Source organism: Oncorhynchus masou, unplaced genomic scaffold (assembly GCF_036934945.1).
Source record: "Oncorhynchus masou masou isolate Uvic2021 unplaced genomic scaffold, UVic_Omas_1.1 unplaced_scaffold_2934, whole genome shotgun sequence".
Taxonomy (NCBI): Eukaryota; Metazoa; Chordata; class Actinopteri; order Salmoniformes; family Salmonidae; genus Oncorhynchus; species Oncorhynchus masou.
Window position 1 is genome coordinate 22,854 of NW_027009354.1, and position 20,963 is coordinate 43,816.

The following is a 20,963-nucleotide window of genomic DNA, read 5'->3' on the forward strand; positions in this document are numbered from 1 at the left end:
TTGTGAAAATGTTGCGTGCTACATGTTATTCAAAAGCATTGCTAGCTTTGCATACTCTTACACAAATTAGTCAATTTCTATGGTTCAAAAGCATATTTTGAAATTCTGAGATGACAGTGTTGTTAAGAAAAGGCTAAGCTTGAGAGCAGATGCATTATTTTCATTTTATTTGCGATTTTCAGAAATCGTTAACGTTACATTATGCTAATGAGCTTCAGGCTATAACTGTATACAGGGTTTTTTCATAGCCAAACGTGAACAAAACGGAGCGATTTGTCCTACACAAATAATATTTTTTTGAAAAACTGCACATTTGCTATGTAACTGAGAGTCTCCTCATTGAAAACATCCGAAGCTCTTCAAAGTTAATGATTTTATTTATTTGGTTATCTGGCTTTTGTGAAAATGTTGCGTGCTACATGCTACACAAAATGCTATGCTAGCTTTGCATACTCTTACACAAATTAGTCAATTTCTATGGTTCAAAAGCATATTTTGAAAATCTGAGATGACAGTGTTGTTAAGAAAAGGCTAAGCTTGAGAGCAAACGCATTATTTTAATTTTATTTGCGATTTTCAGAAATCGTTAACGTTGCGTTATGCTAATGAGCCTGAGGCTTTAGTCACGATCCCGGATCCGGGATGGGGAGTTTCAAGAAGTTAAGCCTAGCATTCAGCAGGCAACATTTTCACAAAAAACAAGAAAAGCATTCAAATAAAATCATTTACCTTTGAAGAACTTCGGATGTTTTCAATGAGGAGACTCTCAGTTAGATAGCAAATGTTCAGTTTTTCCAAAAGATTATTTGTGTAGGAGAAATCGCTCCGTTTTGTTCATCGCGTTTGGATAAGAAAAACCCGAAAATTCAGTAATTACAGCGCCAAACTTTTTCCAAATTAAATCCATAATATCGACAGAAACATGGCAAACGTTGTTTAGAATCAATCCTCAAGGTGTTTTTCACATATCTATTCGATGATAAATCATTCGTGGCAGTTGCCTTTCTCCTCTGAACCTATTTGAAAAGTGGACGCAGCTGAGATTGCGCAATAATTTCGACAGAGGACCCCAAGCGGACACCTGGTAAATGTAGTTTCTTATGGTCAATCTTCCAATGATATGCCTACAAATACGTCACAATGCTGCAGACACCTTGGGAAACGACAGAAAGTGTTGGCTCATTCCTGGTGCATTCACAGCCATATAAGGAGACATTGGAACACAGCACATTCAAAATCTGGGGCATTTCCTGTATGAAATTTCATCTTGGTTTCGCCTGTAGCATTAGTTCTGGGGCACTCACAGACAATATCTTTGCAGTTTTGGAAACGTCAGTGTTTTCTTTCCAAAGTTGTCAATTATATGCATAGTCGAGCATCTTTTCGTGACAAAATATCTTGTTTAAAACGGGAATGTTTTTTATCCAAAAACTATATCGAAGAAGTTATTGCAGGGAAACTTAAATCCGTTTTACCTCATTTCTACCAGCATGTAAAATGTGCAACCAGAGGGGGAAAGAAACTCTGGACCACCTGTACTCCACACACAGAGATGCGTACAGAGCTCTCCCTCAACCCTCCATTTGGCGAAACTGACCATAACTCTATCCTCCTGATTGATGCTTACAAGCAAGTACCAGTAGACTCGATCAATACGGAAGTGGTCAGATAACGCAGATGCTAAGCTACAGGACTGTTTTGATAGCACAGACTGGAACATGTTCCGGGACTATTCCAATGGCATTGAGTAGTACACCACATCCATCACTGGCTTCATCAATAAGTGCAGTGACCGTACGTACATACCTCAACCAGAAGCCATGGATTACAGGCAACATCCGCACTAATCTAAAGGGTAGATCTACCGCTTTCAAGGGCGGGACTCTAACCCGGACGCTTATTTGAAACCCCGCTATTCCCTCCGATGAACCATCAAAGAGTTAAAGCGTCAATACATGATTAAGATCAAATAGTACTACTCTGACACTCGTCGGATGTGGCAGGGCTTGCAAACTATTACGTACTACAAAGGGAAGCACAGCCGTGAGCTGCCCAGTGACGCAAGCCTACCAGACGATCTAAATGACTTCTATGCGCACTTCGAGGCATGCAACACTGAAGCATGCATGAGAGCAACACCTGTTCCAGACGACTGTGTGATCACACTCTCCATAGCCAATGTGAGTAAGACCTTTAAACCACTCAACATTCATAAGGCCGCAGGGCCAGACGGATTACCAAGACGTGTACTCCGAGCATGCGCTGACCAACTGTTCAGAGGAAGGCCCTAAAAACTGCCAAAGACTCAAGCCACCCTAGTCATAGACTGTTTTCTCTGCTACCGCACGGCAAGCAGTACCCGAGCAACACGTCTAGGTCCAAAAGGCGTCTTAACAGCTTCTACCCCAAGCCATAAGACTCCCGAACAGCTAATCAAATGGCAACCCAGACTATTTCCATTGACCCTCCCCCCACACACTGTTTATTGTCTGCTTATGCCCTGACTGTTTGTGGTATATGGTGGCAGATTGTGGTAAATGCGTCATTCTGTCATTGCACCACACTACCACTAGGGGGAGTTAGACCGCTGATCTATACGTAGTATAAACTGTGGCACAAATTGACTTATCTTCTCCTCAATTAATGGAGGTGTTTTCAGTCTGAGAGTCTCTCTTCTCTGGCACTAGAGTCCTGCATCAGGCAACAACAACAAATGAGCTGGCGGGATTTTTAAAATAGGCAAGGTGGGCTTTTGGTTTCTCTATTTTTAGACAATACGAAACATCAACATCCAAACAACAATGGTGTTTTTCCGTCGCGAACTTTAAACAGGATAAAGCATTGAGGCTGACATTTTGTTGATTTTAATACGACGGACAAATTTGTAATAATTTGTATATAGCCTCCACATTGACTCTGTACCAGTACCCCCTGTATATAGCCTCCACATTGACTCTGTACCAGTACCCCCTGTATATAGCCTCCACATTGACTCTGTACCAGTACCCCCTGTATATAGCCTCCACATTGACTCTGTACTGGTATCCCCTGTATATAGCCTCCACATGGACTCTGTACTGGTACCCCCTTATATATAGTCTCCACATTCACTCTGTACCAGTACTCCCTGTATATAGTCTCCACATTGACTCTGTACCAGTACCCCTGTATATAGCCTCCACATTGACTCTGTACCAGTACCCCTGTATATAGCCTCCACATTGACTCTGTACCATTACCCCCTGTATATAGCCTCCACATTGACTCTGTACCGGTACCCCTGTATATAGTCTCCACATTGACTCTGTACCGTAACACCCTGTATATAGCCTCCACATTGACTCTGTACTGGTACCCCCTGTATATAGCCTCCACATTGACTCTGTACTGGTACCCCCTGTATATAGCCTCCACATTGACTCTGTACCGGTACCCCTGTATATAGCCTCCACATTGACTCTGTACTGGTACCTCCTGTATATAGTCTCCACATTGACTCTGTACCGTAACACCCTGTATATAGCCTCCACATTGACTCTGTACTGGTACCCCTGTATATAGCCTCCACATTGACTCTGTACTGGTACCCCTGTATATAGCCTCCACATTGACTCTGTACCGGTACCCCTGTATATAGTCTCCACATTGACTCTGTACCGGTACCCCTGTATATAGCCTCCACATTGACTCTGTACCGGTACCCCTGTATATAGCCTCCACATTGACTCTGTACCGATACCCCCTGTATATAGCCTCCACATTGACTCTGTACTGGTACTCCCTGTATATAGCCTCCACATTGACTCTGTACCGGTACCCCCTGTATATAGCCTCCACATTGACTCTGTACCGATACCCCCTGTATATAGCCTCCACATTGACTCTGTACTGGTACTCCTGTATATAGCCTCCACATTGACTCTGTACCGGTACCCCCTGTATATAGCCTCCACATTGACTCTGTACCGGTTAAGAAAAGGCTAAGCTTGAGAGCAGATGCATTATTTTCATTTTATTTGCGATTTTCAGAAATCGTTAACGTTACATTATGCTAATGAGCTTCAGGCTATAACTGTATACAGGGTTTTTTCTTATAGCAAACGTGAACAAAACGGAGCGATTTGTCCTACACAAATAATATTTTTTTGAAAAACTGCACATTTGCTATGTAACTGAGAGTCTCCTCATTGAAAACATCCGAAGCTCTTCAAAGTTAATGATTTTATTTATTTGGTTATCTGGCTTTTGTGAAAATGTTGCGTGCTACATGCTACACAAAATGCTATGCTAGCTTTGCATACTCTTACACAAATTAGTCAATTTCTATGGTTCAAAAGCATATTTTGAAAATCTGAGATGACAGTGTTGTTAAGAAAAGGCTAAGCTTGAGAGCAAACGCATTATTTTAATTTTATTTGCGATTTTCAGAAATCGTTAACGTTGCGTTATGCTAATGAGCCTGAGGCTTTAGTCACGATCCCGGATCCGGGATGGGGAGTTTCAGAAGTTAAGCCTAGCATTCAGCAGGCAACATTTTCACAAAAACAAGAAAAGCATTCAAATAAAATCATTTACCTTTGAAGAACTTGGATGTTTTCAATGAGGAGACTCTCAGTTAGATAGCAAATGTTCAGTTTTTCCAAAAGATTATTTGTGTAGGAGAAATCGCTCCGTTTTGTTCATCGCGTTTGATAAGAAAAAAACCCGAAAATTCAGTAATTACAGCGCCAAACTTTTTCCAAATTAAATCCATAATATCGACAGAAACATGGCAAACGTTGTTTAGAATCAATCCTCAAGGTGTTTTTCACATATCTATTCGATGATAAATCATTCGTGGCAGTTGCCTTTCTCCTCTGAACCTATTTGAAAAGTGGACGCAGCTGGAGATTGCGCAATAATTTCGACAGAGGACCCCAAGCGGACACCTGGTAAATGTAGTTTCTTATGGTCAATCTTCCAATGATATGCCTACAAATACGTCACAATGCTGCAGACACCTTGGGAAACGACAGAAAGTGTTGGCTCATTCCTGGTGCATTCACAGCCATATAAGGAGACATTGGAACACAGCACATTCAAAATCTGGGGCATTTCCTGTATGAAATTTCATCTTGGTTTCGCCTGTAGCATTAGTTCTGGGGCACTCACAGACAATATCTTTGCAGTTTTGGAAACGTCAGTGTTTTCTTTCCAAAGTTGTCAATTATATGCATAGTCGAGCATCTTTTCGTGACAAAATATCTTGTTTAAAACGGGAATGTTTTTTTATCCAAAAACTATATCGAAGAAGTTATTGCAGGGAAACTTAAATCCGTTTTACCTCATTTCTACCAGCATGTAAAATGTGCAACCAGAGGGGAAAGAAACTCTGGACCACCTGTACTCCACACACAGAGATGCGTACAGAGCTCTCCCTCAACCCTCCATTTGGCGAAACTGACCATAACTCTATCCTCCTGATTGATGCTTACAAGCAAGTACCAGTAGACTCGATCAATACGGAAGTGGTCAGATAACGCAGATGCTAAGCTACAGGACTGTTTTGATAGCACAGACTGGAACATGTTCCGGGACTATTCCAATGGCATTGAGTAGTACACCACATCCATCACTGGCTTCATCAATAAGTGCAGTGACCGTACGTACATACCTCAACCAGAAGCCATGGATTACAGGCAACATCCGCACTAATCTAAAGGGTAGATCTACCGCTTTCAAGGGCGGGACTCTAACCCGGACGCTTATTTGAAACCCCGCTATTCCTCCGATGAACCATCAAAGAGTTAAAGCGTCAATACATGATTAAGATCAAATAGTACTACTCTGACACTCGTCGGATGTGGCAGGGCTTGCAAACTATTACGTACTACAAAGGGAAGCACAGCCGTGAGCTGCCCAGTGACGCAAGCCTACCAGACGATCTAAATGACTTCTATGCGCACTTCGAGGCATGCAACACTGAAGCATGCATGAGAGCAACACCTGTTCCAGACGACTGTGTGATCACACTCTCCATAGCCAATGTGAGTAAGACCTTTAAACCACTCAACATTCATAAGGCCGCAGGGCCAGACGGATTACCAAGACGTGTACTCCGAGCATGCGCTGACCAACTGTTCAGAGGAAGGCCCTAAAAACTGCCAAAGACTCAAGCCACCCTAGTCATAGACTGTTTTCTCTGCTACCGCACGGCAAGCAGTACCCGAGCAACACGTCTAGGTCCAAAAGGCGTCTTAACAGCTTCTACCCCCAAGCCATAAGACTCCCGAACAGCTAATCAAATGGCAACCCAGACTATTTCCATTGACCCTCCCCCCCACACACTGTTTATTGTCTGCTTATGCCCTGACTGTTTGTGGTATATGGTGGCAGATTGTGGTAAATCGCGTCATTCTGTCATTGCACCACACTACCACTAGGGGGAGTTAGACCGCTGATCTATACGTAGTATAAACTGTGGCACAAATTGACTTATCTTCTCCTCAATTAATGGAGGTGTTTTCAGTCTGAGAGTCTCTCTTCTCTGGCACTAGAGTCCTGCATCAGGCAACAACAACAAAATGAGCTGGCGGGATTTTTTAAAATAGGCAAGGTGGGCTTTTGGTTTCTCTATTTTTAGACAATACGAAACATCAACATCCAAACAACAATGGTGTTTTTCCGTCGCGAACTTTAAACAGGATAAAGCATTGAGGCTGACATTTTGTTGATTTTAATACGACGGACAAATTTGTAATAATTTGTATATAGCCTCCACATTGACTCTGTACCAGTACCCCCTGTATATAGCCTCCACATTGACTCTGTACCAGTACCCCCTGTATATAGCCTCCACATTGACTCTGTACCAGTACCCCCTGTATATAGCCTCCACATTGACTCTGTACTGGTATCCCCTGTATATAGCCTCCACATGGACTCTGTACTGGTACCCCCTTATATATAGTCTCCACATTCACTCTGTACCAGTACTCCCCCTGTATATAGTCTCCACATTGACTCTGTACCAGTACCCCCTGTATATAGTCTCCACATTGACTCTGTACCGGTACCCCTGTATATAGCCTCCACATTGACTCTGTACCATAACACCCAGTATATAGCCTCCACATTGACTCTGTACCGGTACCCCCTGTATATAGTCTCCACATTGACTCTGTACCGTAACACCCTGTATATAGCCTCCACATGGACTCTGTACTGGTACCCCCTGTATATAGCCTCCACATTGACTCTGTACCGGTACCCCCTGTATATAGCCTCCACATTGACTCTGTACCGGTACCCCCTGTATAGCCTCCACATTGACTCTGTACTGGTACCTCCTGTATATAGTCTCCACATTGACTCTGTACCGTAACACCCTGTATATAGCCTCCACATTGACTCTGTACTGGTACCCCTGTATATAGCCTCCACATTGACTCTGTACCGGTACCCCCTGTATATAGCCTCCACATTGACTCTGTACCGGTACCCCCTGTATATAGTCTCCACATTGACTCTGTACTGGTACCCCTGTATATAGTCTCCACATTGACTCTGTACCGGTACCCCCTGTATATAGCCTCCACATTGACTCTGTACCGATACCCCCTGTATATAGCCTCCACATTGACTCTGTACTGGTACTCCCTGTATATAGCCTCCACATTGACTCTGTACCGGTACCCCCTGTATATAGCCTCCACATTGACTCTGTACCGATACCCCCTGTATATAGCCTCCACATTGACTCTGTACTGGTACTCCCTGTATATAGCCTCCACATTGACTCTGTACCGGTACCCCCTGTATATAGCCTCCACATTGACTCTGTACCGGTTAAGAAAAGGCTAAGCTTGAGAGCAGATGCATTATTTTCATTTTATTTGCGATTTTCAGAAATCGTTAACGTTACATTATGCTAATGAGCTTCAGGCTATAACTGTATACAGGGTTTTTTCATAGCCAAACGTGAACAAAACGGAGCGATTTGTCCTACACAAATAATATTTTTTTGAAAAACTGCACATTTGCTATGTAACTGAGAGTCTCCTCATTGAAAACATCCGAAGCTCTTCAAAGTTAATGATTTTATTTATTTGGTTATCTGGCTTTTGTGAAAATGTTGCGTGCTACATGCTACACAAAATGCTATGCTAGCTTTGCATACTCTTACACAAATTAGTCAATTTCTATGGTTCAAAAGCATATTTTGAAAATCTGAGATGACAGTGTTGTTAAGAAAAGGCTAAGCTTGAGAGCAAACGCATTATTTAATTTTATTTGCGATTTTCAGAAATCGTTAACGTTGCGTTATGCTAATGAGCCTGAGGCTTTAGTCACGATCCCGGATCCGGGATGGGGAGTTTCAAGTTAAGCCTAGCATTCAGCAGGCAACATTTTCACAAAAACAAGAAAAGCATTCAAATAAAATCATTTACCTTTGAAGAACTTCGGATGTTTTCAATGAGGAGACTCTCAGTTAGATAGCAAATGTTCAGTTTTTCCAAAAAGATTATTTGTGTAGGAGAAATCGCTCCGTTTTGTTCATCGCGTTTGGATAAGAAAAAAACCCGAAAATTCAGTAATTACAGCGCCAAACTTTTTTCCAAATTAAATCCATAATATCGACAGAAACATGGCAAACGTTGTTTAGAATCAATCCTCAAGGTGTTTTTCACATATCTATTCGATGATAAATCATTCGTGGCAGTTGCCTTTCTCCTCTGAACCTATTTGAAAAGTGGACGCAGCTGGAGATTGCGCAATAATTTCGACAGAGGACCCCAAGCGGACACCTGGTAAATGTAGTTTCTTATGGTCAATCTTCCAATGATATGCCTACAAATACGTCACAATGCTGCAGACACCTTGGGGAAACGACAGAAAGTGTTGGCTCATTCCTGGTGCATTCACAGCCATATAAGGAGACATTGGAACACAGCACATTCAAAATCTGGGGCATTTCCTGTATGAAATTTCATCTTGGTTTCGCCTGTAGCATTAGTTCTGGGGCACTCACAGACAATATCTTTGCAGTTTTGGAAACGTCAGTGTTTTCTTTCCAAAGTTGTCAATTATATGCATAGTCGAGCATCTTTTCGTGACAAAATATCTTGTTTAAAACGGGAATGTTTTTTTATCCAAAAACTATATCGAAGAAGTTATTGCAGGGAAACTTAAATCCGTTTTACCTCATTTCTACCAGCATGTAAAATGTGCAACCAGAGGGGAAAGAAACTCTGGACCACCTGTACTCCACACACAGAGATGCGTACAGAGCTCTCCCTCAACCCTCCATTTGGCGAAACTGACCATAACTCTATCCTCCTGATTGATGCTTACAAGCAAGTACCAGTAGACTCGATCAATACGGAAGTGGTCAGATAACGCAGATGCTAAGCTACAGGACTGTTTTGATAGCACAGACTGGAACATGTTCCGGGACTATTCCAATGGCATTGAGTAGTACACCACATCCATCACTGGCTTCATCAATAAGTGCAGTGACCGTACGTACATACCTCAACCAGAAGCCATGGATTACAGGCAACATCCGCACTAATCTAAAGGGTAGATCTACCGCTTTCAAGGGGCGGGACTCTAACCCGGACGCTTATTTGAAACCCCGCTATTCCCTCCGATGAACCATCAAAGAGTTAAAGCGTCAATACATGATTAAGATCAAATAGTACTACTCTGACACTCGTCGGATGTGGCAGGGCTTGCAAACTATTACGTACTACAAAGGGAAGCACAGCCGTGAGCTGCCCAGTGACGCAAGCCTACCAGACGATCTAAATGACTTCTATGCGCACTTCGAGGCATGCAACACTGAAGCATGCATGAGAGCAACACCTGTTCCAGACGACTGTGTGATCACACTCTCCATAGCCAATGTGAGTAAGACCTTTAAACCACTCAACATTCATAAGGCCGCAGGGCCAGACGGATTACCAAGACGTGTACTCCGAGCATGCGCTGACCAACTGTTCAGAGGAAGGCCCTAAAAACTGCCAAAGACTCAAGCCACCCTAGTCATAGACTGTTTTCTCTGCAACCGCACGGCAAGCAGTACCCGAGCAACACGTCTAGGTCCAAAAGGCGTCTTAACAGCTTCTACCCCCAAGCCATAAGACTCCGAACAGCTAATCAAATGGCAACCCAGACTATTTCCATTGACCCTCCCCCACACACTGTTTATTGTCTGCTTATGCCCTGACTGTTTGTGGTATATGGTGGCAGATTGTGGTAAATCGCGTCATTCTGTCATTGCACCACACTACCACTAGGGGAGTTAGACCGCTGATCTATACGTAGTATAAACTGTGGCACAAATTGACTTATCTTCTCCTCAATTAATGGAGGTGTTTTCAGTCTGAGAGTCTCTCTTCTCTGGCACTAGAGTCCTGCATCAGGCAACAACAACAAAATGAGCTGGCGGGATTTTTTAAAATAGGCAAAGGTGGGCTTTTGGTTTCTCTATTTTTAGACAATACGAAACATCAACATCCAAACAACAATGGTGTTTTCCGTCGCGAACTTTAAACAGGATAAAGCATTGAGGCTGACATTTTGTTGATTTTAATACGACGGACAAATTTGTAATAATTTGTATATAGCCTCCACATTGACTCTGTACCAGTACCCCCTGTATATAGCCTCCACATTGACTCTGTACCAGTACCCCTGTATATAGCCTCCACATTGACTCTGTACCAGTACCCCCTGTATATAGCCTCCACATTGACTCTGTACTGGTATCCCCTGTATATAGCCTCCACATGGACTCTGTACTGGTACCCCTTATATATAGTCTCCACATTCACTCTGTACCAGTACTCCCTGTATATAGTCTCCACATTGACTCTGTACCAGTACCCCCTGTATATAGCCTCCACATTGACTCTGTACCAGTACCCCCTGTATATAGCCTCCACATTGACTCTGTACCATTACCCCCTGTATATAGCCTCCACATTGACTCTGTACCGGTACCCCCTGTATATAGTCTCCACATTGACTCTGTACCAGTACTCCCTGTATATAGTCTCCACATTGACTCTGTACCGCTACCCCCTGTATATAGCCTCCACATTGACTCTGTACCGCTACCCCCTGTATATAGCCTCCACATTGACTCTGTACCAGTACCCCCTGTATATAGCCTCCACATTGACTCTGTACCAGTACCCCCTGTATATAGTCTCCACATTGACTCTGTACCGCTACCCCCTGTATATTGCCTCCACATTGACTCTGTACCAGTACCCCCTGTATATAGCCTCCACATTGACGCTGTACCGCTACCCCCTGTATATAGTCTCCACATTGACTCTGTACCGGTACCCCCTGTATATAGCCTCCACATTGACTCTGTACTGGTACCTCCTGTATATAGTCTCCACATTGACTCTGTACCGTAACACCCTGTATATAGCCTCCACATTGACTCTGTACTGGTACCCCCTGTATATAGCCTCCACATTGACTCTGTACTGGTACCCCTGTATATAGCCTCCACATTGACTCTGTACCGGTACCCCCTGTATATAGCCTCCACATTGACTCTGTACTGGTACCTCCTGTATATAGTCTCCACATTGACTCTGTACCGTAACACCCTGTATATAGCCTCCACATTGACTCTGTACTGGTACCCCCTGTATATAGCCTCCACATTGACTCTGTACTGGTACCCCCTGTATATAGCCTCCACATTGACTCTGTACCGGTACCCCCTGTATATAGTCTCCACATTGACTCTGTACCGGTACCCCCTGTATATAGCCTCCACATTGACTCTGTACCGATACCCCCTGTATATAGCCTCCACATTGACTCTGTACTGGTACTCCTGTATATAGCCTCCACATTGACTCTGTACCGGTACCCCCTGTATATAGCCTCCACATTGACTCTGTGCCGATACCCCCTGTATATAGCCTCCACATTGACTCTGTACCGATACCCCCTGTATATAGCCTCCACATTGACTCTGTACCGTTACTCCCTGTATATAGCCTCCACATTGACTCTGTACCGGTACCCCCTGTATATAGCCTCCACATTGACTCTGTACCGGTTAAGAAAAGGCTAAGCTTGAGAGCAGATGCATTATTTTCATTTTATTTGCGATTTTCAGAAATCGTTAACGTTACATTATGCTAATGAGCTTCAGGCTATAACTGTATACAGGGTTTTTTCATAGCCAAACGTGAACAAAACGGAGCGATTTGTCCTACACAAATAATATTTTTTTGAAAACTGCACATTTGCTATGTAACTGAGAGTCTCCTCATTGAAAACATCCGAAGCTCTTCAAAGTTAATGATTTTATTTATTTGGTTATATGGCTTTTGTGAAAATGTTGCGTGCTACATGCTACACAAAATGCTATGCTAGCTTTGCATACTCTTACACAAATTAGTCAATTTCTATGGTTCAAAAGCATATTTTGAAAATCTGAGATGACAGTGTTGTTAAGAAAAGGCTAAGCTTGAGAGCAAACGCATTATTTTAATTTTATTTGCGATTTTCAGAAATCGTTAACGTTGCGTTATGCTAATGAGCCTGAGGCTTTAGTCACGATCCCGGATCCGGGATGGGGAGTTTCAAGAAGTTAAGCCTAGCATTCAGCAGGCAACATTTTCACAAAAACAAGAAAAAGCATTCAAATAAAATCATTTACCTTTGAAGAACTTCGGATGTTTTCAATGAGGAGACTCTCAGTTAGATAGCAAATGTTCAGTTTTTCCAAAAAGATTATTTGTGTAGGAGAAATCGCTCCGTTTTGTTCATCGCGTTTGGATAAAAAAACCCGAAAATTCAGTAATTACAGCGCCAAACTTTTTCCAAATTAAATCCATAATATCGACAGAAACATGGCAAACGTTGTTTAGAATCAATCCTCAAGGTGTTTTTCACATATCTATTCGATGATAAATCATTCGTGGCAGTTGCCTTTCTCCTCTGAACCTATTTGAAAAGTGGACGCAGCTGGAGATTGCGCAATAATTTCGACAGAGGACCCCAAGCGGACACCTGGTAAATGTAGTTTCTTATGGTCAATCTTCCAATGATATGCCTACAAATACGTCACAATGCTGCAGACACCTTGGGAAACGACAGAAAGTGTTGGCTCATTCCTGGTGCATTCACAGCCATATAAGGAGACATTGGAACACAGCACATTCAAAATCTGGGGCATTTCCTGTATGAAATTTCATCTTGGTTTCGCCTGTAGCATTAGTTCTGGGGCACTCACAGACAATATCTTTGCAGTTTTGGAAACGTCAGTGTTTTCTTTCCAAAGTTGTCAATTATATGCATAGTCGAGCATCTTTTCGTGACAAAATATCTTGTTTAAAACGGAATGTTTTTTTATCAAAAACTATATCGAAGAAGTTATTGCAGGGAAACTTAAATCCGTTTTACCTCATTTCTACCAGCATGTAAAATGTGCAACCAGAGGAAAGAAACTCTGGACCACCTGTACTCCACACACAGAGATGCGTACAGAGCTCTCCCTCAACCTTCCATTTGGCGAAACTGACCATAACTCTATCCTCCTGATTGATGCTTACAAGCAAGTACCAGTAGACTCGATCAATACGGAAGTGGTCAGATAACGCAGATGCTAAGCTACAGGACTGTTTTGATAGCACAGACTGGAACATGTTCCGGGACTATTCCAATGGCATTGAGTAGTACACCACATCCATCACTGGCTTCATCAATAAGTGCAGTGACCGTACGTACATACCTCAACCAGAAGCCATGGATTACAGGCAACATCCGCACTAATCTAAAGGGTAGATCTACCGCTTTCAAGGGGCGGGACTCTAACCCGGACGCTTATTTGAAACCCCGCTATTCCCTCCGATGAACCATCAAAGAGTTAAAGCGTCAATACATGATTAAGATCAAATAGTACTACTCTGACACTCGTCGGATGTGGCAGGGCTTGCAAACTATTACGTACTACAAAGGGAAGCACAGCCGTGAGCTGCCCAGTGACGCAAGCCTACCAGACGATCTAAATGACTTCTATGCGCACTTCGAGGCATGCAACACTGAAGCATGCATGAGAGCAACACCTGTTCCAGACGACTGTGTGATCACACTCTCCATAGCCAATGTGAGTAAGACCTTTAAACCACTCAACATTCATAAGGCCGCAGGGCCAGACGGATTACCAAGACGTGTACTCCGAGCATGCGCTGACCAACTGTTCAGAGGAAGGCCCTAAAAACTGCCAAAGACTCAAGCCACCCTAGTCATAGCCTGTTTTCTCTGCTACCGCACGGCAAGCAGTACCGAGCAACAACGTCTAGGTCCAAAAGGCGTCTTAACAGCTTCTACCCCAAGCCATAAGACTCCCGAACAGCTAATCAAATGGCTACCCAGACTATTTCCATTGACCCCCCCTCATTTTTATGCTGCTGCTGCTGTCTGTTATTGTCTGCTTATGCCCTGACTGTTTGTGGTATATGGTGACAGATTGTGGTAAATCGCGTCATTCTGTCATTGCACCACACTACCACTAGACCGCTGATCTATACGTAGTATAAACTGTGGCACAAATTGACTTATTTTCTCCTCAATTAATGGAGGTGTTTTTCAGTCTGAGAGTCTCTCTTCTCTGGCACTAGAGTCCTGCATCAGGCAACAACAACAAAATGAGCTGGCGGGATTTTTAAAATAGGCAAGGTGGGCTTTTGGTTTCTCTATTTTTAGACAATACAGTTAACATCAACATCCAAAAACGTGTTTTTCCGTCACGAACTTTAAACAGGATAAAGCTTTGAGGCTGACATTTTGTTGATTTTAATACGACGGACAGATTTGTAATAATTTGTATATAGCCTCCACATTGACTCTGTACCGGTACCCCCTGTATATAGCCTCCACATTGACTCTGTACCAGTACCCCTGTATATAGCCTCCACATTGACTCTGTACCAGTACCCCCTGTATATAGCCTCCACATTGACTCTGTACCAGTACCCCTTGTATATAGCCTCCACATTGACTCTGTACCGGTACCCCCTTGTATATAACCTCCACATTGACTCACCAGTGCCCCCTGTATATAGCCTCCACATTGGCTCTGTACCAGTACCCCCTGTATATAGCCTCCACATTGACTCTGTACCAGTACCCCCTGTATATAGCCTCCACATTGGCTCTGTACCGGTACCCCTTGTATATAGCCTCCACATTGACTCTGTACCAGTACCCCTTGTATATAGCCTCCACATTGACTCTGTGCAGTACCCCTTGTATATAACCTCCCACATTGACTCTGTACCGGTACCCCCTGTATATAGCCTCCACATTGACTCTGTACCAGTACCCCTTGTATATAGCCTCCACATTGACTTTGTACCGGTACCCCCTGTATATAGCCTCCACATTGGCTCTGTACCAGTACCCCCTGTATATAGCCTCCACATTGACTCTGTACCGGTACCCCCTGTATATAGCCTCCACATGGACTCTGTACCGGTACCCCTTGTATATAGCCTCCACATTGACTCTGTACCGGTACCCCCTGTATATAGCCTCCACATGGACTCTGTGTACCCGGTACCCCTTGTATATAGCCTCCACATTGACTCTGTACCGGTACCCCCTGTATATAGCCTCCACATTGACTCTGTACTGGTACCCCCTTGTATATAGCCTCCACATGGACTCTGTACCGGTACCCCTTGTATATAGCCTCCACATTGACTCTGTACTGGTACCCCCTGTATATAGCCTCCACATTGACTCTGTACCAGTACCCCCTGTATATAGCCTCCACATTGACTCTGTACTGGTACCCCCTGTATATAGCCTCCACATTGATTCTGTACCAGTACCCCCTGTATATAGCCTCCACATTGACTCTGTACCGGTACCCCCTGTATATAGCCTCCACATTGGCTCTGTACCAGTACCCCCTGTATATAGCCTCCACATTGACTCTGTACTGGTACCCCCTGTATATAGCCTCCACATTGACTCTGTACCAGTACCCCCTGTATATAGCCTCCACATTGGCTCTGTACCAGTACCCCCTGTATATAGCCTCCACATTGACTCTGTACCAGTACCCCTGTATATAGCCTCCACATTGACTCTGTACTGGTACCCCCTGTATATAGCCTCCACATTGACTCTGTACTGGTACCCCCTGTATATAGCCTCCACATTGACTCTGTACCAGTACCCCTGTATATAGCCTCCACATTGGCTCTGTACCAGTACCCCTGTATATAGCCTCCACATTGACTCTGTACCAGTACCCCTGTATATAGCCTCCACATTGGCTCTGTACCAGTACCCCCTGTATATAGCCTCCACATTGACTCTGTACTGGTACCCTTGCATATAGCCTCCACATTGACTCTGTACCAGTACCCCTGTATATAGCCTCCACATTGACTCTGTACCAGTACCCCTGTATATAGCCTCCACATTGGCTCTGTACCAGTACCCCTGTATATAGCCTCCACATTGACTCTGTACCAGTACCCCCTGTATATAGCCTCCACATTGGCTCTGTACCAGTACCCCTGTATATAGCCTCCACATTGACTCTGTACTGGTACCCCCTGTATAGCCTCCACATGGACTCTGTACTGGTACCCCCTGTATATAGCCTCCACATTGACTCTGTACCGGTACTCCCTGTATATAGCCTCCACATTGACTCTGTACTGGTACCCCCTGTATATAACCTCCACATTGACTCTGTACCGGTACCCCCTGTATATAAGCCTCATTGACTCTGTACTGGTACCCCCTGTATATAGCCTCCACATTGACTCTGTACCCGTACCCCTGTATATAGCCTCCACATTGACTCTGTACCGGTACCCCCTGTATATAGCTTCCACATTGACTCTGTACCCGTACCCCCTTATATAGCCTCCACATTCACTCTGTACCTGTACTCTGTATATAGCCTCCACATTGACTCTGTACCAGTACCCCCTGTATATAGCCTCCACATTGACTCTGTACCAGTACCCCCTGTATATAGCCTCCACATTGACTCTGTACCGGTACCCCCTGTATATAGCTTCCACATTGACTCTGTACTAGTACCCCCTTATATAGCCTCCACATTCACTCTGTACCTGTACTCCCTGTATATAGCCTCCACATTGACTCTGTACCAGTACCCCTGTATAGCCTCCACATTGACTCTGTACCAGTACCCCCTGTATATAGCCTCCACATTGACTCTGTACAGCACCCCCTGTATATAGCTTCCACATTGACTCTGTACCAGTACCCCCTTATATAGCCTCATTCACTCTGTACCTGTACTCCCTGTATATAGCCTCCACATTGACTCTGTACCTGTACCCCCTATATATAGCCTCCACATTGACTCTGTACCTGTACTCCCTGTATATAGCCTCCACATTCACTCTGTACCTGTACTCCCTGTATATAGCCTCCCATTCACTCTGTACCTGTACTCCCTGTATATAGCCTCCACATTGACTCTGTACCTGTACTCCCTGTATATAGCCTCCACATTGACTCTGTACCAGTACCCCCTGTATATAGCCTCCACATTGACTCTGTACCGGTACCCCCTGTATACTGTAGCCTCCCATTGACTCTGTACCGGTACCCCCTGTATATAGCCTCCACATTGACTCTGTACCTGTACTCCCTGTATATAGCCTCCACATTGACTCTGTACCGGGTACCCCCTGTATATAGCCTCCACATTGACTCTGTACCGGTACCCCCTGTATATAGCCTCCACATTGACTCTGTACCGGTACCCCCTGTATAGCCTCCACATTGACTCTGTACCTGTACCCCTGTATATAGCCTCCACATTGACTCTGTACAGTACCCCCTGTATATAGCCTCCACATTGACTCTGTACCTGTACTCCCTGTATATAGCCTCCACATTGACTCTGTACCTGTACTCACTGTATATAGCCTCCACATTGACTCTGTACCGGTACCCCCTGTATATAGCCTCCACATTGACTCTGTACCTGTACTCCTGTATATAGCCTCCACATTCACTCTGTACCGGTACCCCCTGTATATAGCCTCCACATTGACTCTGTACCAGTACCCCCTGTATATAGCCTCCACATTGACTCTGTACCGGTACCCCCTGTATATAGCCTCCACATTGACTCTGTACCTGTACTCCCTGTATATAGCCTCCACATTCACTCTGTACCAGTACCCCCCTGTATATAGCCTCCACATTGACTTTGTACCGGTACCCCCTGTATATAGCCTCCACATTGACTCTGTGCGGTACCCCCTGTATATAGCCTCCACATTCACTCTGTACCTGTACCCCCTGTATATAGCCTCCACATTGACTCTGTGCGGTACCCCCTGTATATAGCCTCCACATTGACTCTGTGCCGGTACCCCCTGTATATAGCCTCCACATTGACTCTGTACCTGTACTCCCTGTATATAGCCTCCACATTCACTCTGTTACCGGTACCCCCTGTATATAGCCTCCACATTGACTCTGTACCAGTACCCCCTGTATATAGCCTCCACATTGACTCTGTACCAGTACCCCCTGTATATAGCCTCCACATTGACTCTCTGTACCGGTACCCCTGTATATAGCTTCCACATTGACTCTGTACCAGTACCCCTTATATAGCCTCCACATTCACTCTGTACCTGTACTCCCTGTATATAGCCTCCACATTGACTCTGTACCTGTACCCCCTTTATATAGCCTCCACATTGACTCTGTACCTGTACTCCCTGTATATAGCCTCCACATTCACTCTGTACCTGTACTCCCTGTATATAGCCTCCACATTCACTCTGTACCTGTACTCCCTGTATATAGCCTCCACATTGACTCTGTACCTGTACTCCCTGTATATAGCCTCCACATTGACTCTGTACCAGTACCCCCTGTATATAGCCTCACATTGACTCTGTACCGGTGCCCCCTGTATATAGCCTCCACATTGACTCTGTACCGGTACCCCCTGTATATAGCCTCATTGACTCTGTACCTGTACTCCTGTATATAGCCTCCACATTGACTCTGTACCCGGTACCCCCTGTATATAGCCTCCACATTGACTCTGTACCGGTACCCCCTGTATATAGCCTCCACATTGACTCTGTACCGGTACCCCCTGTATATAGCCTCCACATTGACTCTGTACCTGTACCCTGTATATAGCCTCCACATTGACTCTGTGCCAGTACCCCCTGTATATAGCCTCCACATTGACTCTGTACCTGTACTCCCTGTATATAGCCTCCACATTGACTCTGTACCTGTACTCACTGTATATAGCCTCCACATTGACTCTGTGCCGGTACCCCCTGTATATAGCCTCCACATTGACTCTGTACCTGTACTCCCTGTATATAGCCTCCACATTCACTCTGTGCGGTACCCCCTGTATATAGCCTCCACATTGACTCTGTACCAGTACCCCCTGTATATAGCCTCCACATTGACTCTGTACACAGTACCCCCTGTATATAGCCTCCACATTGACTCTGTACCTGTACTCCCTGTATATAGCCTCCACATTCACTCTCATGCCAGTACCCCCTGTATATAGCCTCCACATTGACTTTGTACCGGTACCCCCTGTATATAGCCTCCACATTGACTCTGTACCGGTACCCCCTGTATATAGCCTCCACATTCACTCTGTACCTGTACCCCCTGTATATAGCCTCCCATTGACTCTGTACCGGTACCCCCTGTATATAGCCTCCACATTGACTCTGTGCAGTCACCCCCTGTATATAGCCTCCACATTGACTCTGTACTAGCCACTCCCTGTATATAGCCTCCACATTCACTCTGTACGGTACCCCCTGTATATAGCCTCCACATTGACTCTGTACCAGTACCCCCTGTATATAGCCTCCACATTGACTCTGTGCAGGTACCCCCTGTATATAGCCTCACATGACTCTGTACCTGTACTCCTGTATATAGCCTCCACATTCACTCTGTACCAGTACCCCCTGTATATAGCCTCCACATTGACTCTGTACCGGTACCCCCTGTATATAGCCTCCACATTGACTCTGTACCGGTACCCCCTGTATATAGCCTCCACATTCACTCTGTACCTGTACCCCCTGTATATAGCCTCCACATTGACTCTGTACCATTACCCCCTGTATATAGCCTCCACATTGACTCTGTACCTGTACTCCCTGTATATAGCCTCCACATTCACTCTGTACCTGTACTCCCTGTATATAGCCTCCACATTCACTCTGTACCTGTACCCCCTGTATATAGCCTCCACATTGACTCTGTACCTGTACTCCCTATATATAGCCTCCACATTCACTCTGTACCTGTACTCCCTGTATATAGCCTCCACATTCACTCTGTACCTGTACCCCCTGTATATTGCTATTGTTGACTTGTTACCCCTTTTTTCTCTCCAATTTCGTGATATCCAATTGGTAGTTAGTCTTCTCCCAATACAATTTGATTTGATTTTGATACTTCGTTGGACTGTTAAACCCATGTTATCCTGTATCTTGGGTCTTTCCTAGGAGTTCTCAGGAAAGCTACCTGGCCATAGTGAACGGCTGGAGAGACAAACTAAAGCAGCTGCAACACTGGGGACCAACGCTGGGGTCTATTCCACGCAACAAGGAACTGAGATGGAGAGAGGAGAGAAGTATCCCTTCAGGAGGGAGGGTTCAGTGCCTGGTCCCAGCTGCTACCAGATCAACTAGAGGTGCTTACTAGACATCAGTACCCTCTCGTCTGAGATTATCTTGTGGCACGTACAGATTGTGAAGTATTTGAAAAATGGTCGTTATCCAGGTACCAGTCTAACTGGTGTCTTCGGTTTGAAAGTTGAAAATGATATTTTTCCCAAAGTAAATTTTATTAGACATTTTAACTTTGTGTAAATTTGATCCGACTATTTTTTTGTTATCAAATGTGAATGTGAATCATTTCCCAGTCTG

At 44.4% G+C, this 20,963-nt stretch overlaps 1 pseudogene; it reads left to right on the forward strand.

Moving 5' to 3' along the window:
* Positions 1–20,726, forward strand: part of LOC135534034 (uncharacterized) — a 42,233-nt pseudogene extending 21,507 nt beyond the window's left edge.
* The last annotated feature ends 237 nt before the right edge of the window (positions 20,727–20,963 follow it).